We start from the raw sequence: 18448 nt of genomic DNA on the forward strand, positions 1-18448 counted from the left end.
CTAAGACTAAAATTTAAAACTAAACCAGAACTGCTAAAAGAACAGATGCTGAAGAGACTAGAAGCGAGGGGAAACTAAGTAATATATAAAAATCGGTCCTCACAGAGCTAGGACTAGCTACTGTGGGGCAGGCCTCTCTGCCATGCCTAATGAGCAACAGAAAGCCATTCCTGTCAGAAAGCTCCCAGTTGTCTAAATTTATGGGATCATAGACTGTTACAGTAGAAAGGACCCCAGGAATAGTCTTAGCTCCTATCTGAGACTTCAGTTGGAACAGTCAGAAATGTGGGGGAAACTGAGGCAGATCCAATACCAGGAGAACAAATAGCATACAATCCATTTAGAACTTAGAAATTTTGCTAGTGCTTATTTAAATATTTCTTAACGCATTCTGGTGTTTTAGAGAAGGAGAGAGAGAGAGAGAGAGAGAGAGAGAGAGAGAGACAGAGAGACAGAGAGAGAAAGAGAGGGAGAGAGAATGTGTGTGTGGTGTGTATGTTGCAGAGGGACACCCAGAAAACCATACACACTCCCCCAAATATCCAAACCTTTATTGGTCAATTATATTGGGTATCCCCAGAGACACATAGTTGGAAGAGCTTAGTGTTCCTGCTGAGATCTGGTGGGGATTTTTTACTGGAGCTGGTAACCAGGACAGCAAGAAGCCCAGCCAGGAGGCTGGTCAGAGGCTAATCCAAACAGCTTTGCTTAATTCTGGGCTACTGCTGGGGTTGGTGGGGGGGAGGGGGGGTGGAGAGGGCGGTGCAGCAGCTGGCAGAGAGAAGTGTCTGACATTTTTGCAGGCTGACATCAAGCTGCAAAGCTGCTGCCCTCTGGTGAGTCAACTGCAAAAGGCCCACATCGTTCGAGAGCTGCTGCCCAATCAGAGAAGGTGGTGCCACGCCTCAGAAATCTTGCTAACCCTCAGCATTCTCTGACCTTCAAGCAGAGAAAGAATGCAGAAATGATTACACTTATGAGAAGCATGGAATCTACAAGAGTAACAGCAATAATTACATTAACTTCATATTTCCTTGTGAAATGATTTATGAGTATGTACAGCCAACGCTCTGGATTTTACTCATTTAAAAATATTTAAACTTTTTCTTTTGTGCTGAGGCAAGAGGGCATAAAAGGGCACTGCAGGAACCCCTTTGTTGTTGGAACCCAGTGTTGTTTTATTTTAACATTGAAATTAATATGTACTAGAAGAACATTGATATCTTGGTATAACATTGTGTTGCAATGGCAATTGTTGGCACTTAGCAATCATATCCATAGGTTGTTAGCTGTTATAATGAGAAGTTTATGTATAAATATGCAACATGCTGCGACATAGAATTTTATGTAAATTCTATGATGAAAACAAAAAGTAGGTGTAGAATATCTCTTCTCACCTTATTAAGCAAGGTTGTATTGCTGTTTAATAATGTCTCTCACATTGAGCAGAAATCAGTGGGGAAATGTCATGCATGAGGCAAGAAGGGTGAATTATTTGCTTAGTGCAGCATAAAGTTGCTTGTCAGTAAGAGCAGAGTCCCTTCTACAGCACTGCCACCATATGACATGGCCATATCTTAGAGCCCATAAAGAAGGCTGACATTGTAAAAGATTAACTGGGTTTTACTTGGCAAGGTCAGGCATCTAGATAGCACGCTATAACATGGTTAGACGAGAAAAGGAATCTGTAGTGGAGGCCATCTGATTTTGGCACTAGCTCTCCTCACAGTCCTACCACATGGTTTGGATTGTCAGGAGCAAAAGGGCTTACTTAGCCAAGTGAGGATGCTCTCTGTGTGGCTTTTGGAATGAGGGAGTGTCAGAAATAATGGCCGTGGTATTATAGAACTACTAAGGAAAGAGAGAACTGGACCTGTCATGAAGAAAAGTAAGCAGCCAGCACCAGGGCTGCTTCCATTAAGACTGGAGATCTCTATTGTCCTACGTCTCCTACATGTTTGATATAGGAGTTGAAGAGAAGCTAGATTATACCTGCCCATTCATTTACCCACCCATTCACCCATCCATTTGTTTGTTTGTTCTTTATTTATTCATTTAACAAAACTGTTTTTGCACATCCTAGGTCCCAGGCATTGAGGATACACAGTTCTTGTTCAGAAAAGGAAACTGATAATTGTGATGCAATAAAATTAACACTCTAATAACAGCAACATGCATTGAACTCAGATACCAGGAACTTTGCTAGGAGTTATAAATGAATACCTACAATACTCAGGTAAGGGTTTGGCTATTACTCTGTCTTTGGAGGAACAGAAGTCTAAGGAGATAAAGTCCTAAACAGCTTGGAAGTAGTGAACAACAACAACAAGAACCTTAAGCCCAAACATTTTGATTTGAAGTTTGGGTCCTTAGCCATGCATTTCCAGATTTGAGGAAAGATGACTAAACTACAACAATGAGTAACAACGACTAAAAGCCACAACAAGAACTACCTGCAGTGACTCTTGAAAGCAAAGTAATGCTTTACATGAGGGCATGTTTGTGCTGGTGGCGAGTTTTAAGCATAAAAACATACGTGAAGGCCATGGAAGGTGTGTTGTCAAGGGGAAATGGAAGTGAGTAAATAGATTTGGAGGTTTATGTGGGTGTTCTGGTTTCTCCTTAGGCAATAACAAAACACTTCAAAACTTAGTGGCTGCAATAACCACGATCACTTATTTAGCTCACACATCTGCAATGTGGGCAGGGTTGGGTGGGTCAGCTCCTTTCCACTCCACACAGTGACTGGGGGCCTGTGAAGGATGGCTGGGCACCTGGGGCTCCTCATGCATTTCTAGCTTTCAGTGATCTGTCCTCATGGCCTCTCAAGCATGGTAGTTTCATGTAGCTGAACTTCTCATATGGAAGCTTAGGTCTCCTAAGGTGCATGCTGCAAACGAGATTGCCAGACAGAAGGTATATTGCCTCTTCTGACCCAGCCTAGGAAATGACATTGCCTAACTTGTGCCAGACTTAATTAATTGAGGTGGTCAACAGATCATGTCCAAGTTCAAGGGGATGGGACGTAGATTCTTTCTCTGAGTAGGAAAGTGGCAAGGCTCTGTATGTGGAACCAGAAATCCTGTTATGACATGTGTTTTGGGAAATAAAGTGGAATAACGGTAGTGCAATGTAGTCATTAAAAACAGACCTAGGTTATGATAGGCTTTGATTTCAACTATGGGCTTGACTGCTTACTAGGCACAGTACTAAGCTCTTTAAAAGAAGTATCTCATTGAAGTTTAACAACACACCTATGAAGAAGAACTATTCTTATTCCATTTTATAGACGGGGAATTGAAGATCAAATTGGTAAATAGCAAAGGTAGGATATGAACCAAGGTAACTGTTCTATCAGAGCCTGTACCAGAATAGTTTGAATTTTAACCAGGAGACTGTTGGAAGCCACTAAAGAACTTTAAACTGGCTAGTCCTATGGCCAGTCTTGCTCTGTAGAAAGCAATATAGAATCTGAACCAGGAGCTGGCAGCAGAGAGAGCAGTTAGAATATAGTTGCTCTGATCCAGGTGAGAAATATTGAGATAATCTGAAATGCTGAAGACATGAGTAATGTGGGAGATGTGGAGGAGGCCCAATGAAAGTAGTGGCAGTCAACCTTGATTACTGAATGGATGTGCAGAGAAAGAGAGGGAATGTCTGTAGACGTTAAGTCAGCTTTGAGTGCAGACACTGTCATGTGCATTATTACATGGGGCTCTAAGTGGAGAAAGAAAACAACTACAGGGTGTCTTCTAACCTAAAGCATATTTCCTAAGTCCTTGCACGCTCAGTCTAGACGGAAAACAAACAAACCAGACTCCTCTGGAAGCTCTCAGATCTCTTACCTTGCAATCCTAGCTTTCAAATTCCATGCTGAGCTTCCTTTCCCACAGCCCACACCCCTGTCCCAGGGATTACAATGGTTGTTTGTCTGTTCTAGGTGGTTCCTTCCACATCAGGGCCTTGGGAGAATGACCTAAGGCTGCTTTCTCCTGTAACTACGCATACAATTTGGTGTTCTTAAAAAGGAGGACTTACTGGTGCTGTGGTGTGGTCTTCAGGCGGCCAGGGGGCTCTTCCTATGAGGTATTTATTGACTGTGTCATTTAGTTTCATGGTGAACTTCCTTTGGAGGGACAATATGTGTTTCAAAGAACAGAGAAAGAACATGTGTCACTAGATAAGGCATTCCATATCTCTGATTAAGGACTTTAATCTATCACTGGGTCAAGGTCTGAGAAGCTAAGCTGGCTCTTAGGAAAGTGAACTAGAACAAGCAAAGAAACCAACAGACAACCCCCAACCTTTTGTTGTTGTTGTTGTTGTTGATTTCTTGATTATGAAAATAATTGCTTTTTCAAATTATTTTTTAAACTAGAATAATTTCTGCAATTAAAAAAAGTTACTGTGACTTTGTCTGATAGAGTATTGCTTGTGCCTTCTCTTTTTTTCTTTTAATAGGATTACTTTCTGAAAAGTAACTTTATTCTTAAACTACATTTTGAATAAATTATTGCCTCTCCTAATGGGCCAGGGAGGTTGGCATTTAACTGAACAGTTTTTGTTAGATATAGTAGATACTCCATTTAACTCAGTATTTCAGACAATAATTCACTTGAGAAGAGAGTATTACCCTAATTGTTTGAACACTTGTCTATGCACATTGCTTGGTCATTCAGTATCGTTATTAACTCTACCATTGGCTGTCAGTGTCTAAAGTTATAAACTAGTGCCCTAACTGGTTTGGCTCAGTGGGTAGAGCGTTGGCCTGCAAACTGAAAGGTCCCAGGTTCGATTCTGGTCAAGGGCATGTACTGTGGTTGTGGGCACATCCCCAGTAGGAGGTGTGCAGGAGGCAGCTGATCGATGTTTCTCTCTCATCGATGTTTCTGACTCTCTGTCCCTCTCCCTTCCTCTGTGTAAAAAAATCAATAAAATATATTTTAAAAAATAAACTTATAAACTAGTTAAGCTCTACTATTCCATAAGGTCCCGAGATACTCACATAGTTTGGTCATAGTCCTGTTTTAGGATCTCAAACCTAGCTTTCCTTAATAAGCAGGGGGAGGCTGAAACTTTCTCCTTTAGAGAAATCACTCACTGTTCCTCCATTACAATTCAACTTTTTTCATTTATAAAGAATCCCCCTCTCCCCCAACAAATGAGCTGCTCCATGGTTTAGAAATTTCCCCCATAATGGGGATTTCCAATGAAACCCATCATATGAAACCCAAAATGGGAGTAAATAACTGATGAGGTCATATTCTTGTTATGGACTACTACAACATAATGGAGTGGAAAAAAATTAGAATATAAAAGAGTCTGGTTTCTGTTTAAAGGTTTTTTTTTTGCTTGTTAAAAAAACTCCTAAACCACAAAACATTGGATCGGAAAAAAAAAAGGGCATAATTTGATCATCTAAGCAACTTTTTCATTAATTAAACCTTGCATGTAGGGGATGATTTTTTTCTTTTTTTCCAGAAGGAAACCTCTTTCTTGGGACAGTTTCAGCCATTTAACCGCAGTTTCCAAGCATACATTATAGAGCAAATAACTGGCAATCATTTATCAGTCATAAAGATAAGCCAAGGATTGGGAGTACTTTTGTAGGTCATGTCACCTGACAGAAACTTTGGACTGATCCTTTCCTGGTTCAAGAGTTCAGCCATAAGACTTACTTTCCCTATCAGCTGGCTCAAGTTGATAAGGTTCTGAAGCAAGCAAAGGTTCTTTATGAGCTTTTATTTGTCTTTATGACATAAGGGTTGGAGGGATTAGGTTATACAGAGTTACTTCTGGTTGGTTTAGTTTTCTTTTGAATAACTCACTCTCTTCTCTGATTGGACAAGGAAAATGGAGTTTGATTAAACACTTTTCAGCAAATTCCTAATGCCTAGTATAGAGCCTTTATCCCTGACAGGTTTCCTGTGAGTGCTTTTTAAAGAATAATATACTTATAAACTTAGCCTTAGATTAGTGATTGGCCAATGGTAAACATGATTCAAGAGCAGAGTAATTAAGTAAGAGTATTGTGTGCCCATCAAATGGATTAGACACAGGTGATGGATATGAGGGTGAAATTGAGGGTGTCTGAATTCTCTGAAATGGCATATGAGATATTATCTTATTAGAATCAGCCTAGTCTGTCTTCTTTCCAGAAATTTGGCCACAAAAGAGTCCATTCAGAGGTGTTACCCCAATAGTGGTATTAGACTTCAGTGGGTTCCAGCTCCTAAGCTCCTCTGAAAAGAACTAAGTGCTAGATCTCCCATACTTGATCTCATTCACTTTCCCTGCTACTTTGAGCCACTTCCCATCTTCCCTTCTACTTGGTCTGGTGACCACCAATAGTAGGACATCTCCTGTAGCTTCCATCCTAGCTTGTGTTCCAGGCCTGACTCTGTCACAGACTTACTGTTGATCTTGTAGAAGTCAACTAACTTCCCTGAGCTATACCTTCTTTCCTGAGCTTTATTTATTAATAAATACATAAACAAATAATTACTTACTTTACTAATCCTATGATTCTATTATTCTCCAGAATAGATGCTAAAATAGTTTGAAGCCAACACATGACCTACTGTTTATTATTTTCTCTACTAAGATGCAGATATGAATCATTTTTTCTTTAAAGGTTGGGCTTAATTCTCTGATAACAGGTAACTAAATACCTCTTATTCATCCGTATGAATATCCACTGGGTACCTGATAGGTAACCAAGTAAAATTCATGTCTGTGACTGAGGATCTAAGAATCTCTTCTGGTACTAACCCTTGGATGCATGAAGGTTGAAAACCATAAAGTTTCGTTCTCTAATAGGACTGTGATTCTAACATAGATTTTCAAACATCTTGGAATACAAGAGATGAAGATATACTTTTTACTGATAGCTTACTATATGCTAGATACTGTTGCTAAACATCTACAATCTTATTTAATTCTCTCACAGTGTGGACATTTCCTCAGACCCACTTGGTTTGACTGGGAGAAGAGCATTCCCAAAAGATTGTGAGTAAAGTTTACTAAAGGAGTTACAATGGATAGACAAAACAACAGTGTTTCACTATATGTGTTCAAACAATCCCCATGATATTTTCAGTATTTTGTAAGAGTTTTAAAACTTTGCCAAACTATGACAAAAGTTTTAATCTTATAATATTTTCTTCTTATTTATATGTTACCTGAATTATTTTCAAAATAGGACAAGGAAATGAGAGTCTGTCTTGAAAATGAGTTCAAGTCCACAGGCTCAGAACTAAAGGAAATGAGGTCAGGCCTAAAATAAATCTTAGAAAGCTAGACTTCTAATCAAAATTAAACGAGCAAAATTATAAGGTTAGTACTGTGCCTTTTCAGTTCACTGTTGATTATTTTTATTGGCATTAGTTAAGAGTAGGGTGGTATGGTGAAAATAGTGATGGAACTAGAAAACCCATGTATTAGTTTTTTTTTTTTTTTTTTTTTTTTTGTCACTGTTTAAAATCAATACGAACATAGTGGCTTAAAATAATGCCCATTTATTATCCCACAGTTCCTGGGCAAAGTGTAGGTTAGCTCGGTTCTCTGCTTAGAATCTCATAAGGTCAAAATCTAGGTAAGAGCTGGGGCTGCAGTTCTCACCCAGAGCTTAGGTCTCTTTCTAAGCTCACTGGTTGTTAGAAGAATTCATTTCCTTCTCACGCCTTCCACATGGCCCCTTCCATGTTCAAGCCAGCGTTAGTACCTCCAATCCTTCTCATGCTTCGACTCTCTGACTTTCCCTTCTGCCATCTCTCTCTTTGACTTCTCTTTTTCTCTTTGATCACTGGCAGAAGGGGCTTTTAAGGGCTCCATGTAATTGGATTAGATTCACCTGAATAATCTTTTAATAAGGTCAACCTCACCATATAACATAGCAGAATCATGGGAATAAATGACATTTCATCACATTCACACATCACTGGGATTAGGTTATGAATTCTTAGGAGTCGTTCCTAGAAATTCTGCCTACTGCAACCTTGCACCTGGGTTGGATTTGACTATGTGTTAGCTATTTAGCTCCCCTGAGCCTCAATTTGATCTTTGGTAAAAGTGAGCTTTAAGGCTTCCTGCCCTCCTTACTTCACAGGACCCCATGTTAGGTTTCAGTGAAATAGCACATGCCAAACAATTTCCAATTCAGCTTTACAGACATTACTGCATTTCATTGGGTATACAGAGCTTCACACATGGAGACTTTGAAAGAATATAAAAATGTAAGTTTTTTCTTACATTACTATAGGCTGAAAAATGCTGATATCTGATACAAATAATTAACTTTATTATTTACTTCTAATTATGCAAAACCTTAAAATCACAAACCAAAAAACTACAAGAAAAACACCTCAAAGCCAATAAAACATTTTATAGAGTTCTTTTAAAAGGACTGTATAGAGTCGGAGTAAAAATATAGAGTCCTCTTAACAAGGCTCCACCCACATATATCAACTAACTATGCATGTTGCCAAAAACAACGAAATCTCTTCAGATTCTCTAATTGAGCTTTAGGCTTAATGTAGCATCAAGTATGCAAATAATTAACTTCAAACTCTGATTACTGTTACCTCCATCCCCACCATCACAACCTCTTGTGTTACCTGCTACTTATTCTCAGAAAGCTCCCTCTTAAATCTGGTCTTTTTATGATCACCCGTTAATCTTAGTCTTACTCTAAACTATCCTAGCTGCAGTAAATGGCCCAATTCCTCCTTCCATTCCTCAAATAGCTCCTTACTTGTGTTAGTTCAGGTCCTCTGAGAAGCAGATGAAGTTAGATGTGCATGAGATTTGTTGAGAAAAACTTTGTGGGAGAAAAATGCAGAGAAAGCTGGAGGAGGCTCGGAGAAAATGATGTGTAAACACGTCAGATCACTCAGCAAAACTGTTCCCTGTGAAGGAGGGGAAAAAGGAAAGCAAGGAAGAAAGTTTTAGCAAGGTTAATTGGAAGTCTTTAAGCTAAAGTTGCCCATCAGAGTAATCCTGCATCTTCCAGGAGTGGGCCTGTCTTAGCAGCCCTCCCGTGCTTAGTCATGGCTGGGGCAGCTACAGAAAGCATGGCTTCAGGACAAATGTGATGATGAATTTCAGAGGGCTGCAGCCGGGACCATCAGTCTAGGATGCTTCCCACAGGAGCCACCATAATTACTATCTCGGTAATCTGCTTTTTTGGCACACTCATGGGATAATGGCCTTCTCTTTCATGCCTTCAAATGTTAGGTCACAAAAAGGCTGATTATTCAAATTCATGTGGCATCTCTGACTGAATATTTTCCATTCATCACATTTTATTTTAAAAGACTTTTACTAATCAACTCAATTCACCATTACCAGCTTGTTTGCTTCTTCTGTCTTCTCTCTATAAGTATTCTTATTATTATAATTTATGCATGATGGCCTGGATCTTGAACCTCCAATCCTCAATGAGCCCACCAATAGTGATTAGAGATTTTTAACTGAAGAAATATATCAAAGGAAACTTCATTACTATGAACCAAGGTTTGGACTCCAAATGCACCTCTTACCTCACCAAGCACATGGAAAGAAAGAGCAATGAAATGATTTAGAAGAGAGAGATGTCTGAAAAGAGAATGATACAGAACGATAGGACTTTTAACCTTGTTTTCCATCTCAAAACTCTGCATTCCTTGGGACTCCTGGTTCACATAGGTGTCTTTGTTCCAGAGCTCTTCCTCCCTGGGATGAAGATGAGGGCAAATGGATGAGGCAGCAAGGGGTGGGTGGGGATTGTGCTCCCTTCAAGGTTCCTCCAGAATCGTTTCTAGGTGTTTATCAGCTTGGAGCACATGTACTTGGGGGAATTCTTGGTGGTTTTCTAGGGTAAACAGGACACAACTTCTTGAAGGGTACATTCTCCCCCAACAATTTGAGGGGAAATTTCTTTTATATTAAACAAATATATATATTTGCATGAAATTTGTGCATGGGAGGGGGCGTCCCTCAGCCCGGCCTGCACCCTCTCCAATCTGGGACCCCTTGGGGGATGTCCGACTGCCTCTTGCAATTCGGGACCGCTGGCTCCTAACTGCTCACCTTCCTGCCTGCCTGATTGCCCCTAACCCCTCTGCCTGCCTGCCTGATCACCTCTAACCACCTCTGCCTGCCTGCCTGATCACCCCTAACTGCTCCCCTACCAGCCTGATCACCCCTAACTGCTCCCTTGCTGGCCTGATCACCCTTAATCTCCTCTGCCTCATCCCGCACCTGGGACCCAGGATTCCCTCTCTGGCTGGCCACAGGCACCCAGGCCTGGGCTGGCTTTTCCCGGGCCAGCCACAGCCACAGGAGACCGTGGGCAGGTGGCTTAGCCCGGGTCACAGCCACAGGTGCCCGAGACCGCGGGGCGAGCAGCTTGTCCCTCTCCTGGGCCGCAGCCCCAGCCTCTGGCGCCTAGGACCACAGAGTGGGCAGCTTGTCCCTCTCCTGAAGCCACAGCCTGGCTGGTTCCATTCCTCTCGAGTTCATTTGTGCCTGGCTGGTCTCCATTCCTCAATCCCCAGTGTTGAGTGTCTGAGCCGTTATGGCGTGATGGTGTGAGGGCATGACGACCATTTGCATATTAGCTTTTTATTATATAGGATATATATATATATGGAGAAAGAGAGTTAGAATATAAAATTCATCTGGATTTTAAAAATAAATTATGAGACTTCAAACATATATTGTTGTTTTTTAAAATATACTTTTTATTGATTTTTTACAGAGAGGAAGGGAGAGAGATAGAGAGTTAGAAACATCGATGAGAGAGAAACATCGACCAGCTGCCTCCTGCACACCTCCTATTGGGGATGTGCCCGCAACCCAGGTACATGCCCTTGACCGGAATTGAACCTGGGACCTTTCAGTCCGCAGGCCGACGCTCTATCCACTGAACCAAACCGGTTTTGGCCATATATTGTTTTTTGGGGCCACTTTATACTTATGTTTAGATCTCCTTGTATTATTATTCACTATTTTAAGCTGTTTGTTATATCTTGTTGAACTATCCAAGAAATTAGAGTGTGTCCAAACATTCTCTTAGCTCTTTTGTCTCTTTCCAAAGTTTGATCGAATGACATTGGACATTGCCAGCTTCTTAATGTTTTGACAGCAATCTTAGGATATTATGTAATTGATTATTATTATTTTAAAATATATTTTTTTGATTTTAGAGAGAGGAAGGAAGAGGATAGAGAGATGGAAACACTGATGAGAGAGAAACATCAATCACATCGATGGGCTGTCTCCTGCATGCCCACCACTGGGGACCGAGTTCACAACTGGCACATGTGCCCTGACTGGGAATCGAACCATGACCTCCTGGTTCATGGTCCGATGCTCAACCTCTGAGCCGTACAGGCTGGGCTATAATTGATTATTTAGATTAGATTTCCCAATGTATAGTAAAACTGAAAGCAGAACTCTCCATTATAGACAGAGATTAGCTTTCAGGAGGTGTGGAGATGAGCCAGCCAGGATTTATTTCTTCAAGAGTATTTAGTGAGTGCCTTCTATGTGCTGGGAGCTATTCCTTAAAATGTGATATTGCTGTGAGCAAAACAGAATATCAATACAAATGAATAAATAAGAATACAAATTAAAGCATTCCACTAGTGCTTTAATTTCTGGGATAGGAATAAAGCAAGAAAGGGGTTATAGCCTACTTGGTGTAGAAGACAGTGATGGCTTCTCTGTGGACTTGACATTTGGCCTTAGACCAAAATAAGGAGAAAGAGGCAGTCAGGAGAAAACCAGGGGAGAATCTTTCAGGAAGTAGCAATGGTAAATGCAAAGGACCTGAGACAACTTGGTTCTTTGGAGGAACTCAGAGAAAGCTAGTGTGTGGAACACAGTGGATGAAGGTTGAGTAGTTGGAGAAAAGGCAGGGGCTAGACCATATAGGGCTCTGTAGGTAATAGAGAGGAGTTTGGCTAATCTTCTAACTACAGTGAGAAATTACTAGAAGGCCTTAAGATGGGGAATTTTACCACTAGTCAGATTAAGCCAAAGAGTAAACCATCTTTTTTCTGAATAACTTGACTAAAGAGGATATTGTGGCTATGGATATGCATGAAGATTAAGCAGAACATGGAAGAAGGACCTCAACTAAAATTGACCTCACTTAAACAAGAGAGGAGGACAAAACAGAGGAGTGTTAAAAGGATATAAGGATAATGACTTCTAATAGTCAATGAAATGTTATATTTTATTATGAAGAAACATGGTATATATATCTTATATATTCCAGAAGAGATTCCCACTTAAAGTCTTTGAAAAAAGTATTTTATGTTTACAACAGTAAGCCTTTTAAGACACATGGAAATTCACCTATCTAGAGCTTGATTTCTAAAGAGCTCAGACTTTATTGTGGATAATATACTATGAAATTTTGTTTATTTATAATATACTCAACCTTCTTGAGTAAAAAACACAAGGAAGTTTAAGGAATATGAATAACACTTAAAATAGCCAGTGTTTCCTTGATACGATAACCCCTCCTCCCCAGGGCATTTAAATGAGGTGGAGGAAACCTCCACCTGGAGTGGAAACACTGCACTCATGTTCCCAAGAAAAGAGAAATGGAATTGGAAAACAAAAACAAAAACCATCAACTCATCTGGAAGCTCAGGAAAGAGTTTTTGCATTTTGGACCCATTTGCCTCAGCATGTGAATCATTTAACAGGAAAAAACACGGGACTGACTCAGCTGGAGAGAGCTCTTCCAGTCCCTGCTGAGGTCCTTGCTTGGTGTGGCCCCTCCACTCCCCTTGCACCTTGCTTCCGCCCTCCTTTCTCACTGTAGAGAAACAGGAAGGGATTTTATTAATAAGAATGACTGGGGTCACACTTAAAACAACATCAGATTTTGATCTCTTCTGGGCTTGGAAAATGGTTCAAGGATCAAGGAGCAGCTCCTGGTCAGATTGAGAAGCAGATGAGAGGCAAGACCTCTGAAAACTGAACTCACAATTGGCATTTGACACGGGCCTCTCTAGTGACCTAGAGCATGTCTGCCTTAAGATCACATCAGTTCCTCCCAAGCCTCTGTGAGGCTGTAGTCCCTGCAACAGTGAGACAGCTGGGGCCTCAGCAGGAAAAGGGGCTTGCCCAAGACTGCAGGTGAGTGGTACTTGGATCAGGACCTTCTGACTCCCAGGGCTATGCCATCCTCCATTCATCACGCCTGCAGCAGAGGTTGGAACACAAGGGAATGTTGCCCAGGGTGGGATCTCCTAGCTCCCCGTCACTGGTTGTTTACCCTCCTTTGCCTTTCAGTTGTATTTCTGGGCCACCTCTAATTAGCTTCTGAAATGGAGTATTCCTTTTGTGACATAGGCTGAGTTTCATTAAACTTGAAAATGGAGAGAGAGAGAGAGAGAGAGAGAGAGAGAGAGAGATATTGAAAGAGGGTTAGAGAGACATACACTGAGTGGCCAGATTATTATGACCACCCCATCAGTACTTCATTGACCCTTCCAAAAATACTGAATATTGAAAACTTCCTAAGCAAATACTCTCAAGGTTTTATTATTATTATTATTTGCATAACTAATTCACTTCATTGTACTGATGGGGTGGTCATAATAATCTGGCTGGTCATAATAATCTGGCCACTCAGTGTATATTATAGTGTGTTCCCTATCCCACTTCAGATCCACAGAAAGTTCTTAGAGAACATTATAGCTATCTATGAGGGGCATAATGAGCTAAATGGGTGTTACCCAGTCTGAAAAATCTTAGGGATGTCAACAAGCCACTTGAGATAACAAGTCTCCTGCTGTTTGGTCCTCATTCCTTATCAGTCCTTGGCGTTGGGAAGAGAAACTTTCTGGAAGGATAAGGACTTTTGTGGAGTAACAAGGAGAAGGTTTGTATACTCTAGACCAGTGGTTCTCAACCTGTGGGTCGCGACCCCTTTGGGGGTTGAACGACCCTTTCACAGGGGTTGCCTAAGACCATCGGAAAACACATATATAATTACATATTGTTTTGTGATTAATCACTATGCTTTAATTATGTTCAATTTGTAACAATGAAATTGGGGGTCACCACAACATGAGGAACTGTATTAAAGGGTCGTGGCATTAGGAAGGTTGAGAACCACTGCTCTAGACTCTGAAACAAACCAGTGATAAGTAGTTCTGTAGGCTGACAATTTCCCCCTTAGCCTTCCTTTCTAACAGCTACACAGGTCACGATTAGGTACGTAGAGGAAAAATAATACTAAGAAAAAAAAATTCAACCCTTCACGTATATTCACCACGAGTTAGCTCCAATCATACCCAAAATTCACAGTGTCTTTCTAACCCAAGTGTGGTCTGTGATCTAATAGGTAAATGAAGTGACTCTACTGAGGAAGTTCATGCAAACACATTGGTTTTGACTTTTTTAGTGTATACAGATCTTTGTGTTCATTTTTATCACAACAACTGCTTAATGCAGAATTGTACAAATGGATTTGGAAATCTCATGAAAACTATTAAACTAAAACAGTTCATCTTTTAGGGATCATACCTGATGCATATATGATCATCTTCCAGAGGCAATCAGAAGTTTGCTTTGAGAAAGGGTGGGCACTTGTGAGAATGTCATGCTACTGGGATATGAACCCTCATGTTACCAATGTGTTTCTCTATAACAGTGGGGAAATTATATTTCTTTGCTGTGCCTCAGTTTCCTTGTTAAATATGGGTATAATCACTGTGCCTATTGCATAGTCTTATTGTGAGGCCTGAGTGCAATAATATATAGTGAACCTTGCCTGGTGTCTAGTCACTGTTAGGAAAATATCAATGAAGATGTTGTAGATGTATATTAACATGGAATTGTGATTTGTTTATTTAACCTATGTTTTCGAATTTAAGTCTCCAAGATTTCAAAACCATGGTTTCATTGCTTCCTCATGTTCATGCTGCTTCCTTTGAACTCCCTTGTAGTTCCAGTTGATTGACTCAAGACTGTGCAGCAATGTATATTATGCTGACTTCACCCTCATGTGCCCTGAGGGCTATCACCCATCAAATCAGGGAGCTGACAAGTATGTTGGTGGGAAATAAATGAGGAAGAACAAGGATTAAAAAAGTTTCATGAACTTATTTGTTGACAATACTTGTTATATGAAATGATGATCTTCCCCCCCCACCCCCACCCCCCCACCAGATATTTGTTCTCTGATGTACTGTGAACATGGAAGGAATATAATTACTCAGCAGCCATCTCAATCGCTTATCAGGTGGACTTGCCAAGATAGCTGTTTCAAAGTGCCTTTAAAATACAGTGACATTTTGCATTAAAGCCTTTGCTAGGACTGCCAGACTAAGTCAGTCATTATTGAAAGATATCACCATCGTTAGGCTAGTTGTTCATAATAAAATAAATTCCCTTTATTATGTTCTTGGTACCATTCATCAAGCAGAGCTCTTCGGGGCTTGAAATTTAGCAGAGGAGTTAAAGAGCTAACCTACATCTAATCTTAGTAGATTGAAAATCTCAGTGAGATAGCATGAAACTTTAGCATCAGCTCAAGCTTTGGGCTCAGTCAGACTTTCATCCTGGTTTAAAATTACTATCTTTGTGACCTAGTATTGAACCTCTTTGTGGAAATTATCAAAGAAATATGGCAATAAAACCTTCCATGGAAATTGTTATGAAGACTCAATGCGATTGACATTATAATCACTATATTGTAAATGCTCAATAAATATGAATGCCTTTGTTTTACTATTTCCTTGTCTCTTTCTTCCCAGTCTACCAGTGCATTTGGGGGAGTCCAACTTTTACAGTTCTAAAGTATGTCACACATAGCAAGTCAGTCACTGGAGGAGGCATCAGCGATGTGAGGCCTTTGATGCTTTCTGCTATAATGGAGGCCAGGAGCCAGAGTCAGTATTTACACCTTGCAGCACATTGACCAGCTGTTCCAGCAAATCAGGTGAGCTGAGGGCATGGGAATACTAAAGCATGTTTCCCAATGAAGTACTGCATATGGAAATGGTTTGTAAATTGTCAAGGGATCTAGGATTGTATGGTATTACTCTCACTAGTATCAACACTATCCCTTCCTTCTCACTTTACAGGTTTGGAAACTGATACCCAGAAAGGCAAAAAATGATTTTCCCAAACCCATTATCATCATCTCCATTATCAACGTAGCAGCAAATATAGTGCTTGCCTAGTGCCAACTACTGATCTAGGCACTTTCCATGTGTTAGGAGAAACCCATGTAATCTTTAGAACAACCATGAGGTGGGTACTGTCATCCCCATCTTACAGATGAAGCAGAAGCACAGAGAGGTCACACGGTGGCAAGTGGCTGGGATTTGGACCTCAGCAGTCTGACTCCAGCATAATCTTTTTGACAATGATGCTATATATATACATTTTGAGAAATAAAGCTGGGCTCAGAAGATGAATATTGTTCTCTTTTATGTTTGACCCTTTCTGTTTTCACTTTATAATACATTTTGACTTATTTATTAGTTAGCTTATGAGAATGTTTTTAAAAAATGTATCTTTATTGTTGAAAGTATTACAGATGTCCCCCTTACTTCCCCCATTAACACCCCCCTCCTCCCCAGCCCCAACCCCTCCCCAGGCCTTCAGAGAACTATTGTCTGTGTCCATGGGGTATGTCTATATGCATTTAAGTTCTTTGGTTAATTCCTTCCTGCCTGTGCCCCATCCCCTCTTCCCTCTGAGATTCGTCAGTCTGTTCCATGCTTCCGTGTCTCTGCATCTATTTTATTCATCAGTTTATTTTGTTACTAGAGGCCCGCGTGCATTGGGGGGAGAGGGGGTGGTCCCCCTCAGGGGATGTCTGACTGCCCTCCCCTGCCAACCTGATTGCCTCTAACTGCCTCTGTCTCCGCCAGATGGATGTCCCGAAGATGTCTGGTCTAATTAGCATATTACCCTTTTATTAGTATAGATTAGAGGCTGGGTGCATGAAATTTGTGCATGGAGGAGGGGTTCCCTCAGCCCAGCCTGCACCCTCTCCAACTGGGGACCCCTTGGGAGATGTCTGACTGCCAGTTTAGGCACGAACCCTGTGGGACATCTCTCTTGCAATCAGGGACCACTGGCTCCTAACTGCTCACCTGCCTGCCAGCCTGATCACTCCCAACTGCCCTCCCCTGCTGGCCAATTTGGTTCTGATTGGTCGGTTTCTATGTCAGCGTCAAAAGTTCCAACTCCTAGGCAGCCATTGGCTCCCCACAGCACCCACATTTGGTTTTGATTGGTTGTTTTCAATGCCAGTCAGTGTCAGAAGCTCTGCCTCCTAGGCAGCCATTAGTTCTTCACAGCACCCACATTTGGTTCTGATTGGTCGGTCCTATGCCAATCAACATATAAAACTCCACCTCCTAGGCAGCCAATGGCTCCCCTCAGCACCCATATTTGGTTCTGATTAGTTGGTGTCTATGCCAGTCAGCATCAGAAACTCTGTCTCCTAGGCAGCCATTGGCTCCCTATAGCACCCACATTTGGTTCTGATTGGTCAGTTTCAATGCCAGTCAGTGTCAGAAGCTCTGTCTCCTAGGCAGCCATTGGTTCCCCACAGCAACCACATTTGGTTCTGATTGGTCAGTTTCTATGCCAATCAATGTCAAAAGCTCCGTCTCCTAGGCAGCCATTGGTTCTTCACACTACCCACATTTGGTTCTGATTGGTCGGTTCCTATGCCAGTCAGCATCTCCAGGCCTATCTCTGGGCCTGATCAGAGAGGTAGGGCTGAACAGCAGCCCCTGCAGTGGCTGGGAGAGAAGGAAAAGCCCTGCTGCTGGCTAAGCTCAGAAAGAAATAGGAAGAGAAAGAGAGAGGCAAGTACCGATCAAAGGCTGCCACTGAGGCTGCAAATCAGACCCTGCCTCTCTCTGGGTCTCAGCCCCCTGGGCAGTCAGTGCTGGGTCACCCCGGCAACCCAGCCCTGACTGAAGGACTTCCGGGTTGGTCAGCATTCGGTTGTGATTGGTCTTTACAACCCTGGACTTTTACATATTAGGATGAGAATGTTTTAAAGATTGAAACAATGCACATAAAATGTATTGGTTACATGAAAAGAGGCAATAACTGCTAAAGTCAACCAAACTAATTTAAAGTTGCTTTGAGACACTTTCTTATAGGGGTGATGATGCAGAGGTGAAGAGTGGAGAGGTGGTTTGTTCAAAAGAAATAGGAGACATGTCTTTTGCAGCCTAGCTGAGGAGAGAAATGAAAACAGTCAAGGCCAGCAGGAGCTGGGGAAGAGAGATGAGTTTGCACTGAGGGTTTCAGGTGAGATATGGAGCTGAGAGCAGTGTCCCGGGTTGGGAGAGGCTCAAGAGCTGACAGGTGCTATGCTTAGAATGACCAAGGACCCAGATACAATGTTGGATAAGAAATGGAAAAAACCAAAACCAAAACCCCAAGCATCTTAGTTTGGAGAAGAAAAGAG

The 18448-nt window shown here is 41.4% G+C and overlaps 2 long non-coding RNA genes across 2 annotated transcripts; one reads left to right on the plus strand and one right to left on the minus strand.

The window, feature by feature from the left end:
* Positions 1-618: 618 nt before the first annotated feature.
* LOC139021302 (uncharacterized) lies at positions 619-8918 on the minus strand. Its single transcript, XR_011473426.1, has 3 exons — positions 8753-8918; positions 4039-4126; positions 619-939 (listed from the first exon to the last, which is right to left on the minus strand). It is a non-coding gene; the product is annotated as an uncharacterized lncRNA (long non-coding RNA).
* On the plus strand, positions 6951-16339 carry LOC139021303 (uncharacterized). Its single transcript, XR_011473427.1, has 3 exons — positions 6951-7008; positions 15762-15946; positions 16092-16339. It is a non-coding gene; the product is annotated as an uncharacterized lncRNA (long non-coding RNA).
* Positions 16340-18448: the final 2109 nt, after the last annotated feature.

Source organism: Myotis yumanensis, unplaced genomic scaffold (genome assembly GCF_028538775.1).
Source record: "Myotis yumanensis isolate MYYU_CA2020_CCGP unplaced genomic scaffold, mMyoYum1.0.hap1 SCAF_12, whole genome shotgun sequence".
Lineage (NCBI taxonomy): Eukaryota > Metazoa > Chordata > Mammalia > Chiroptera > Vespertilionidae > Myotis > Myotis yumanensis.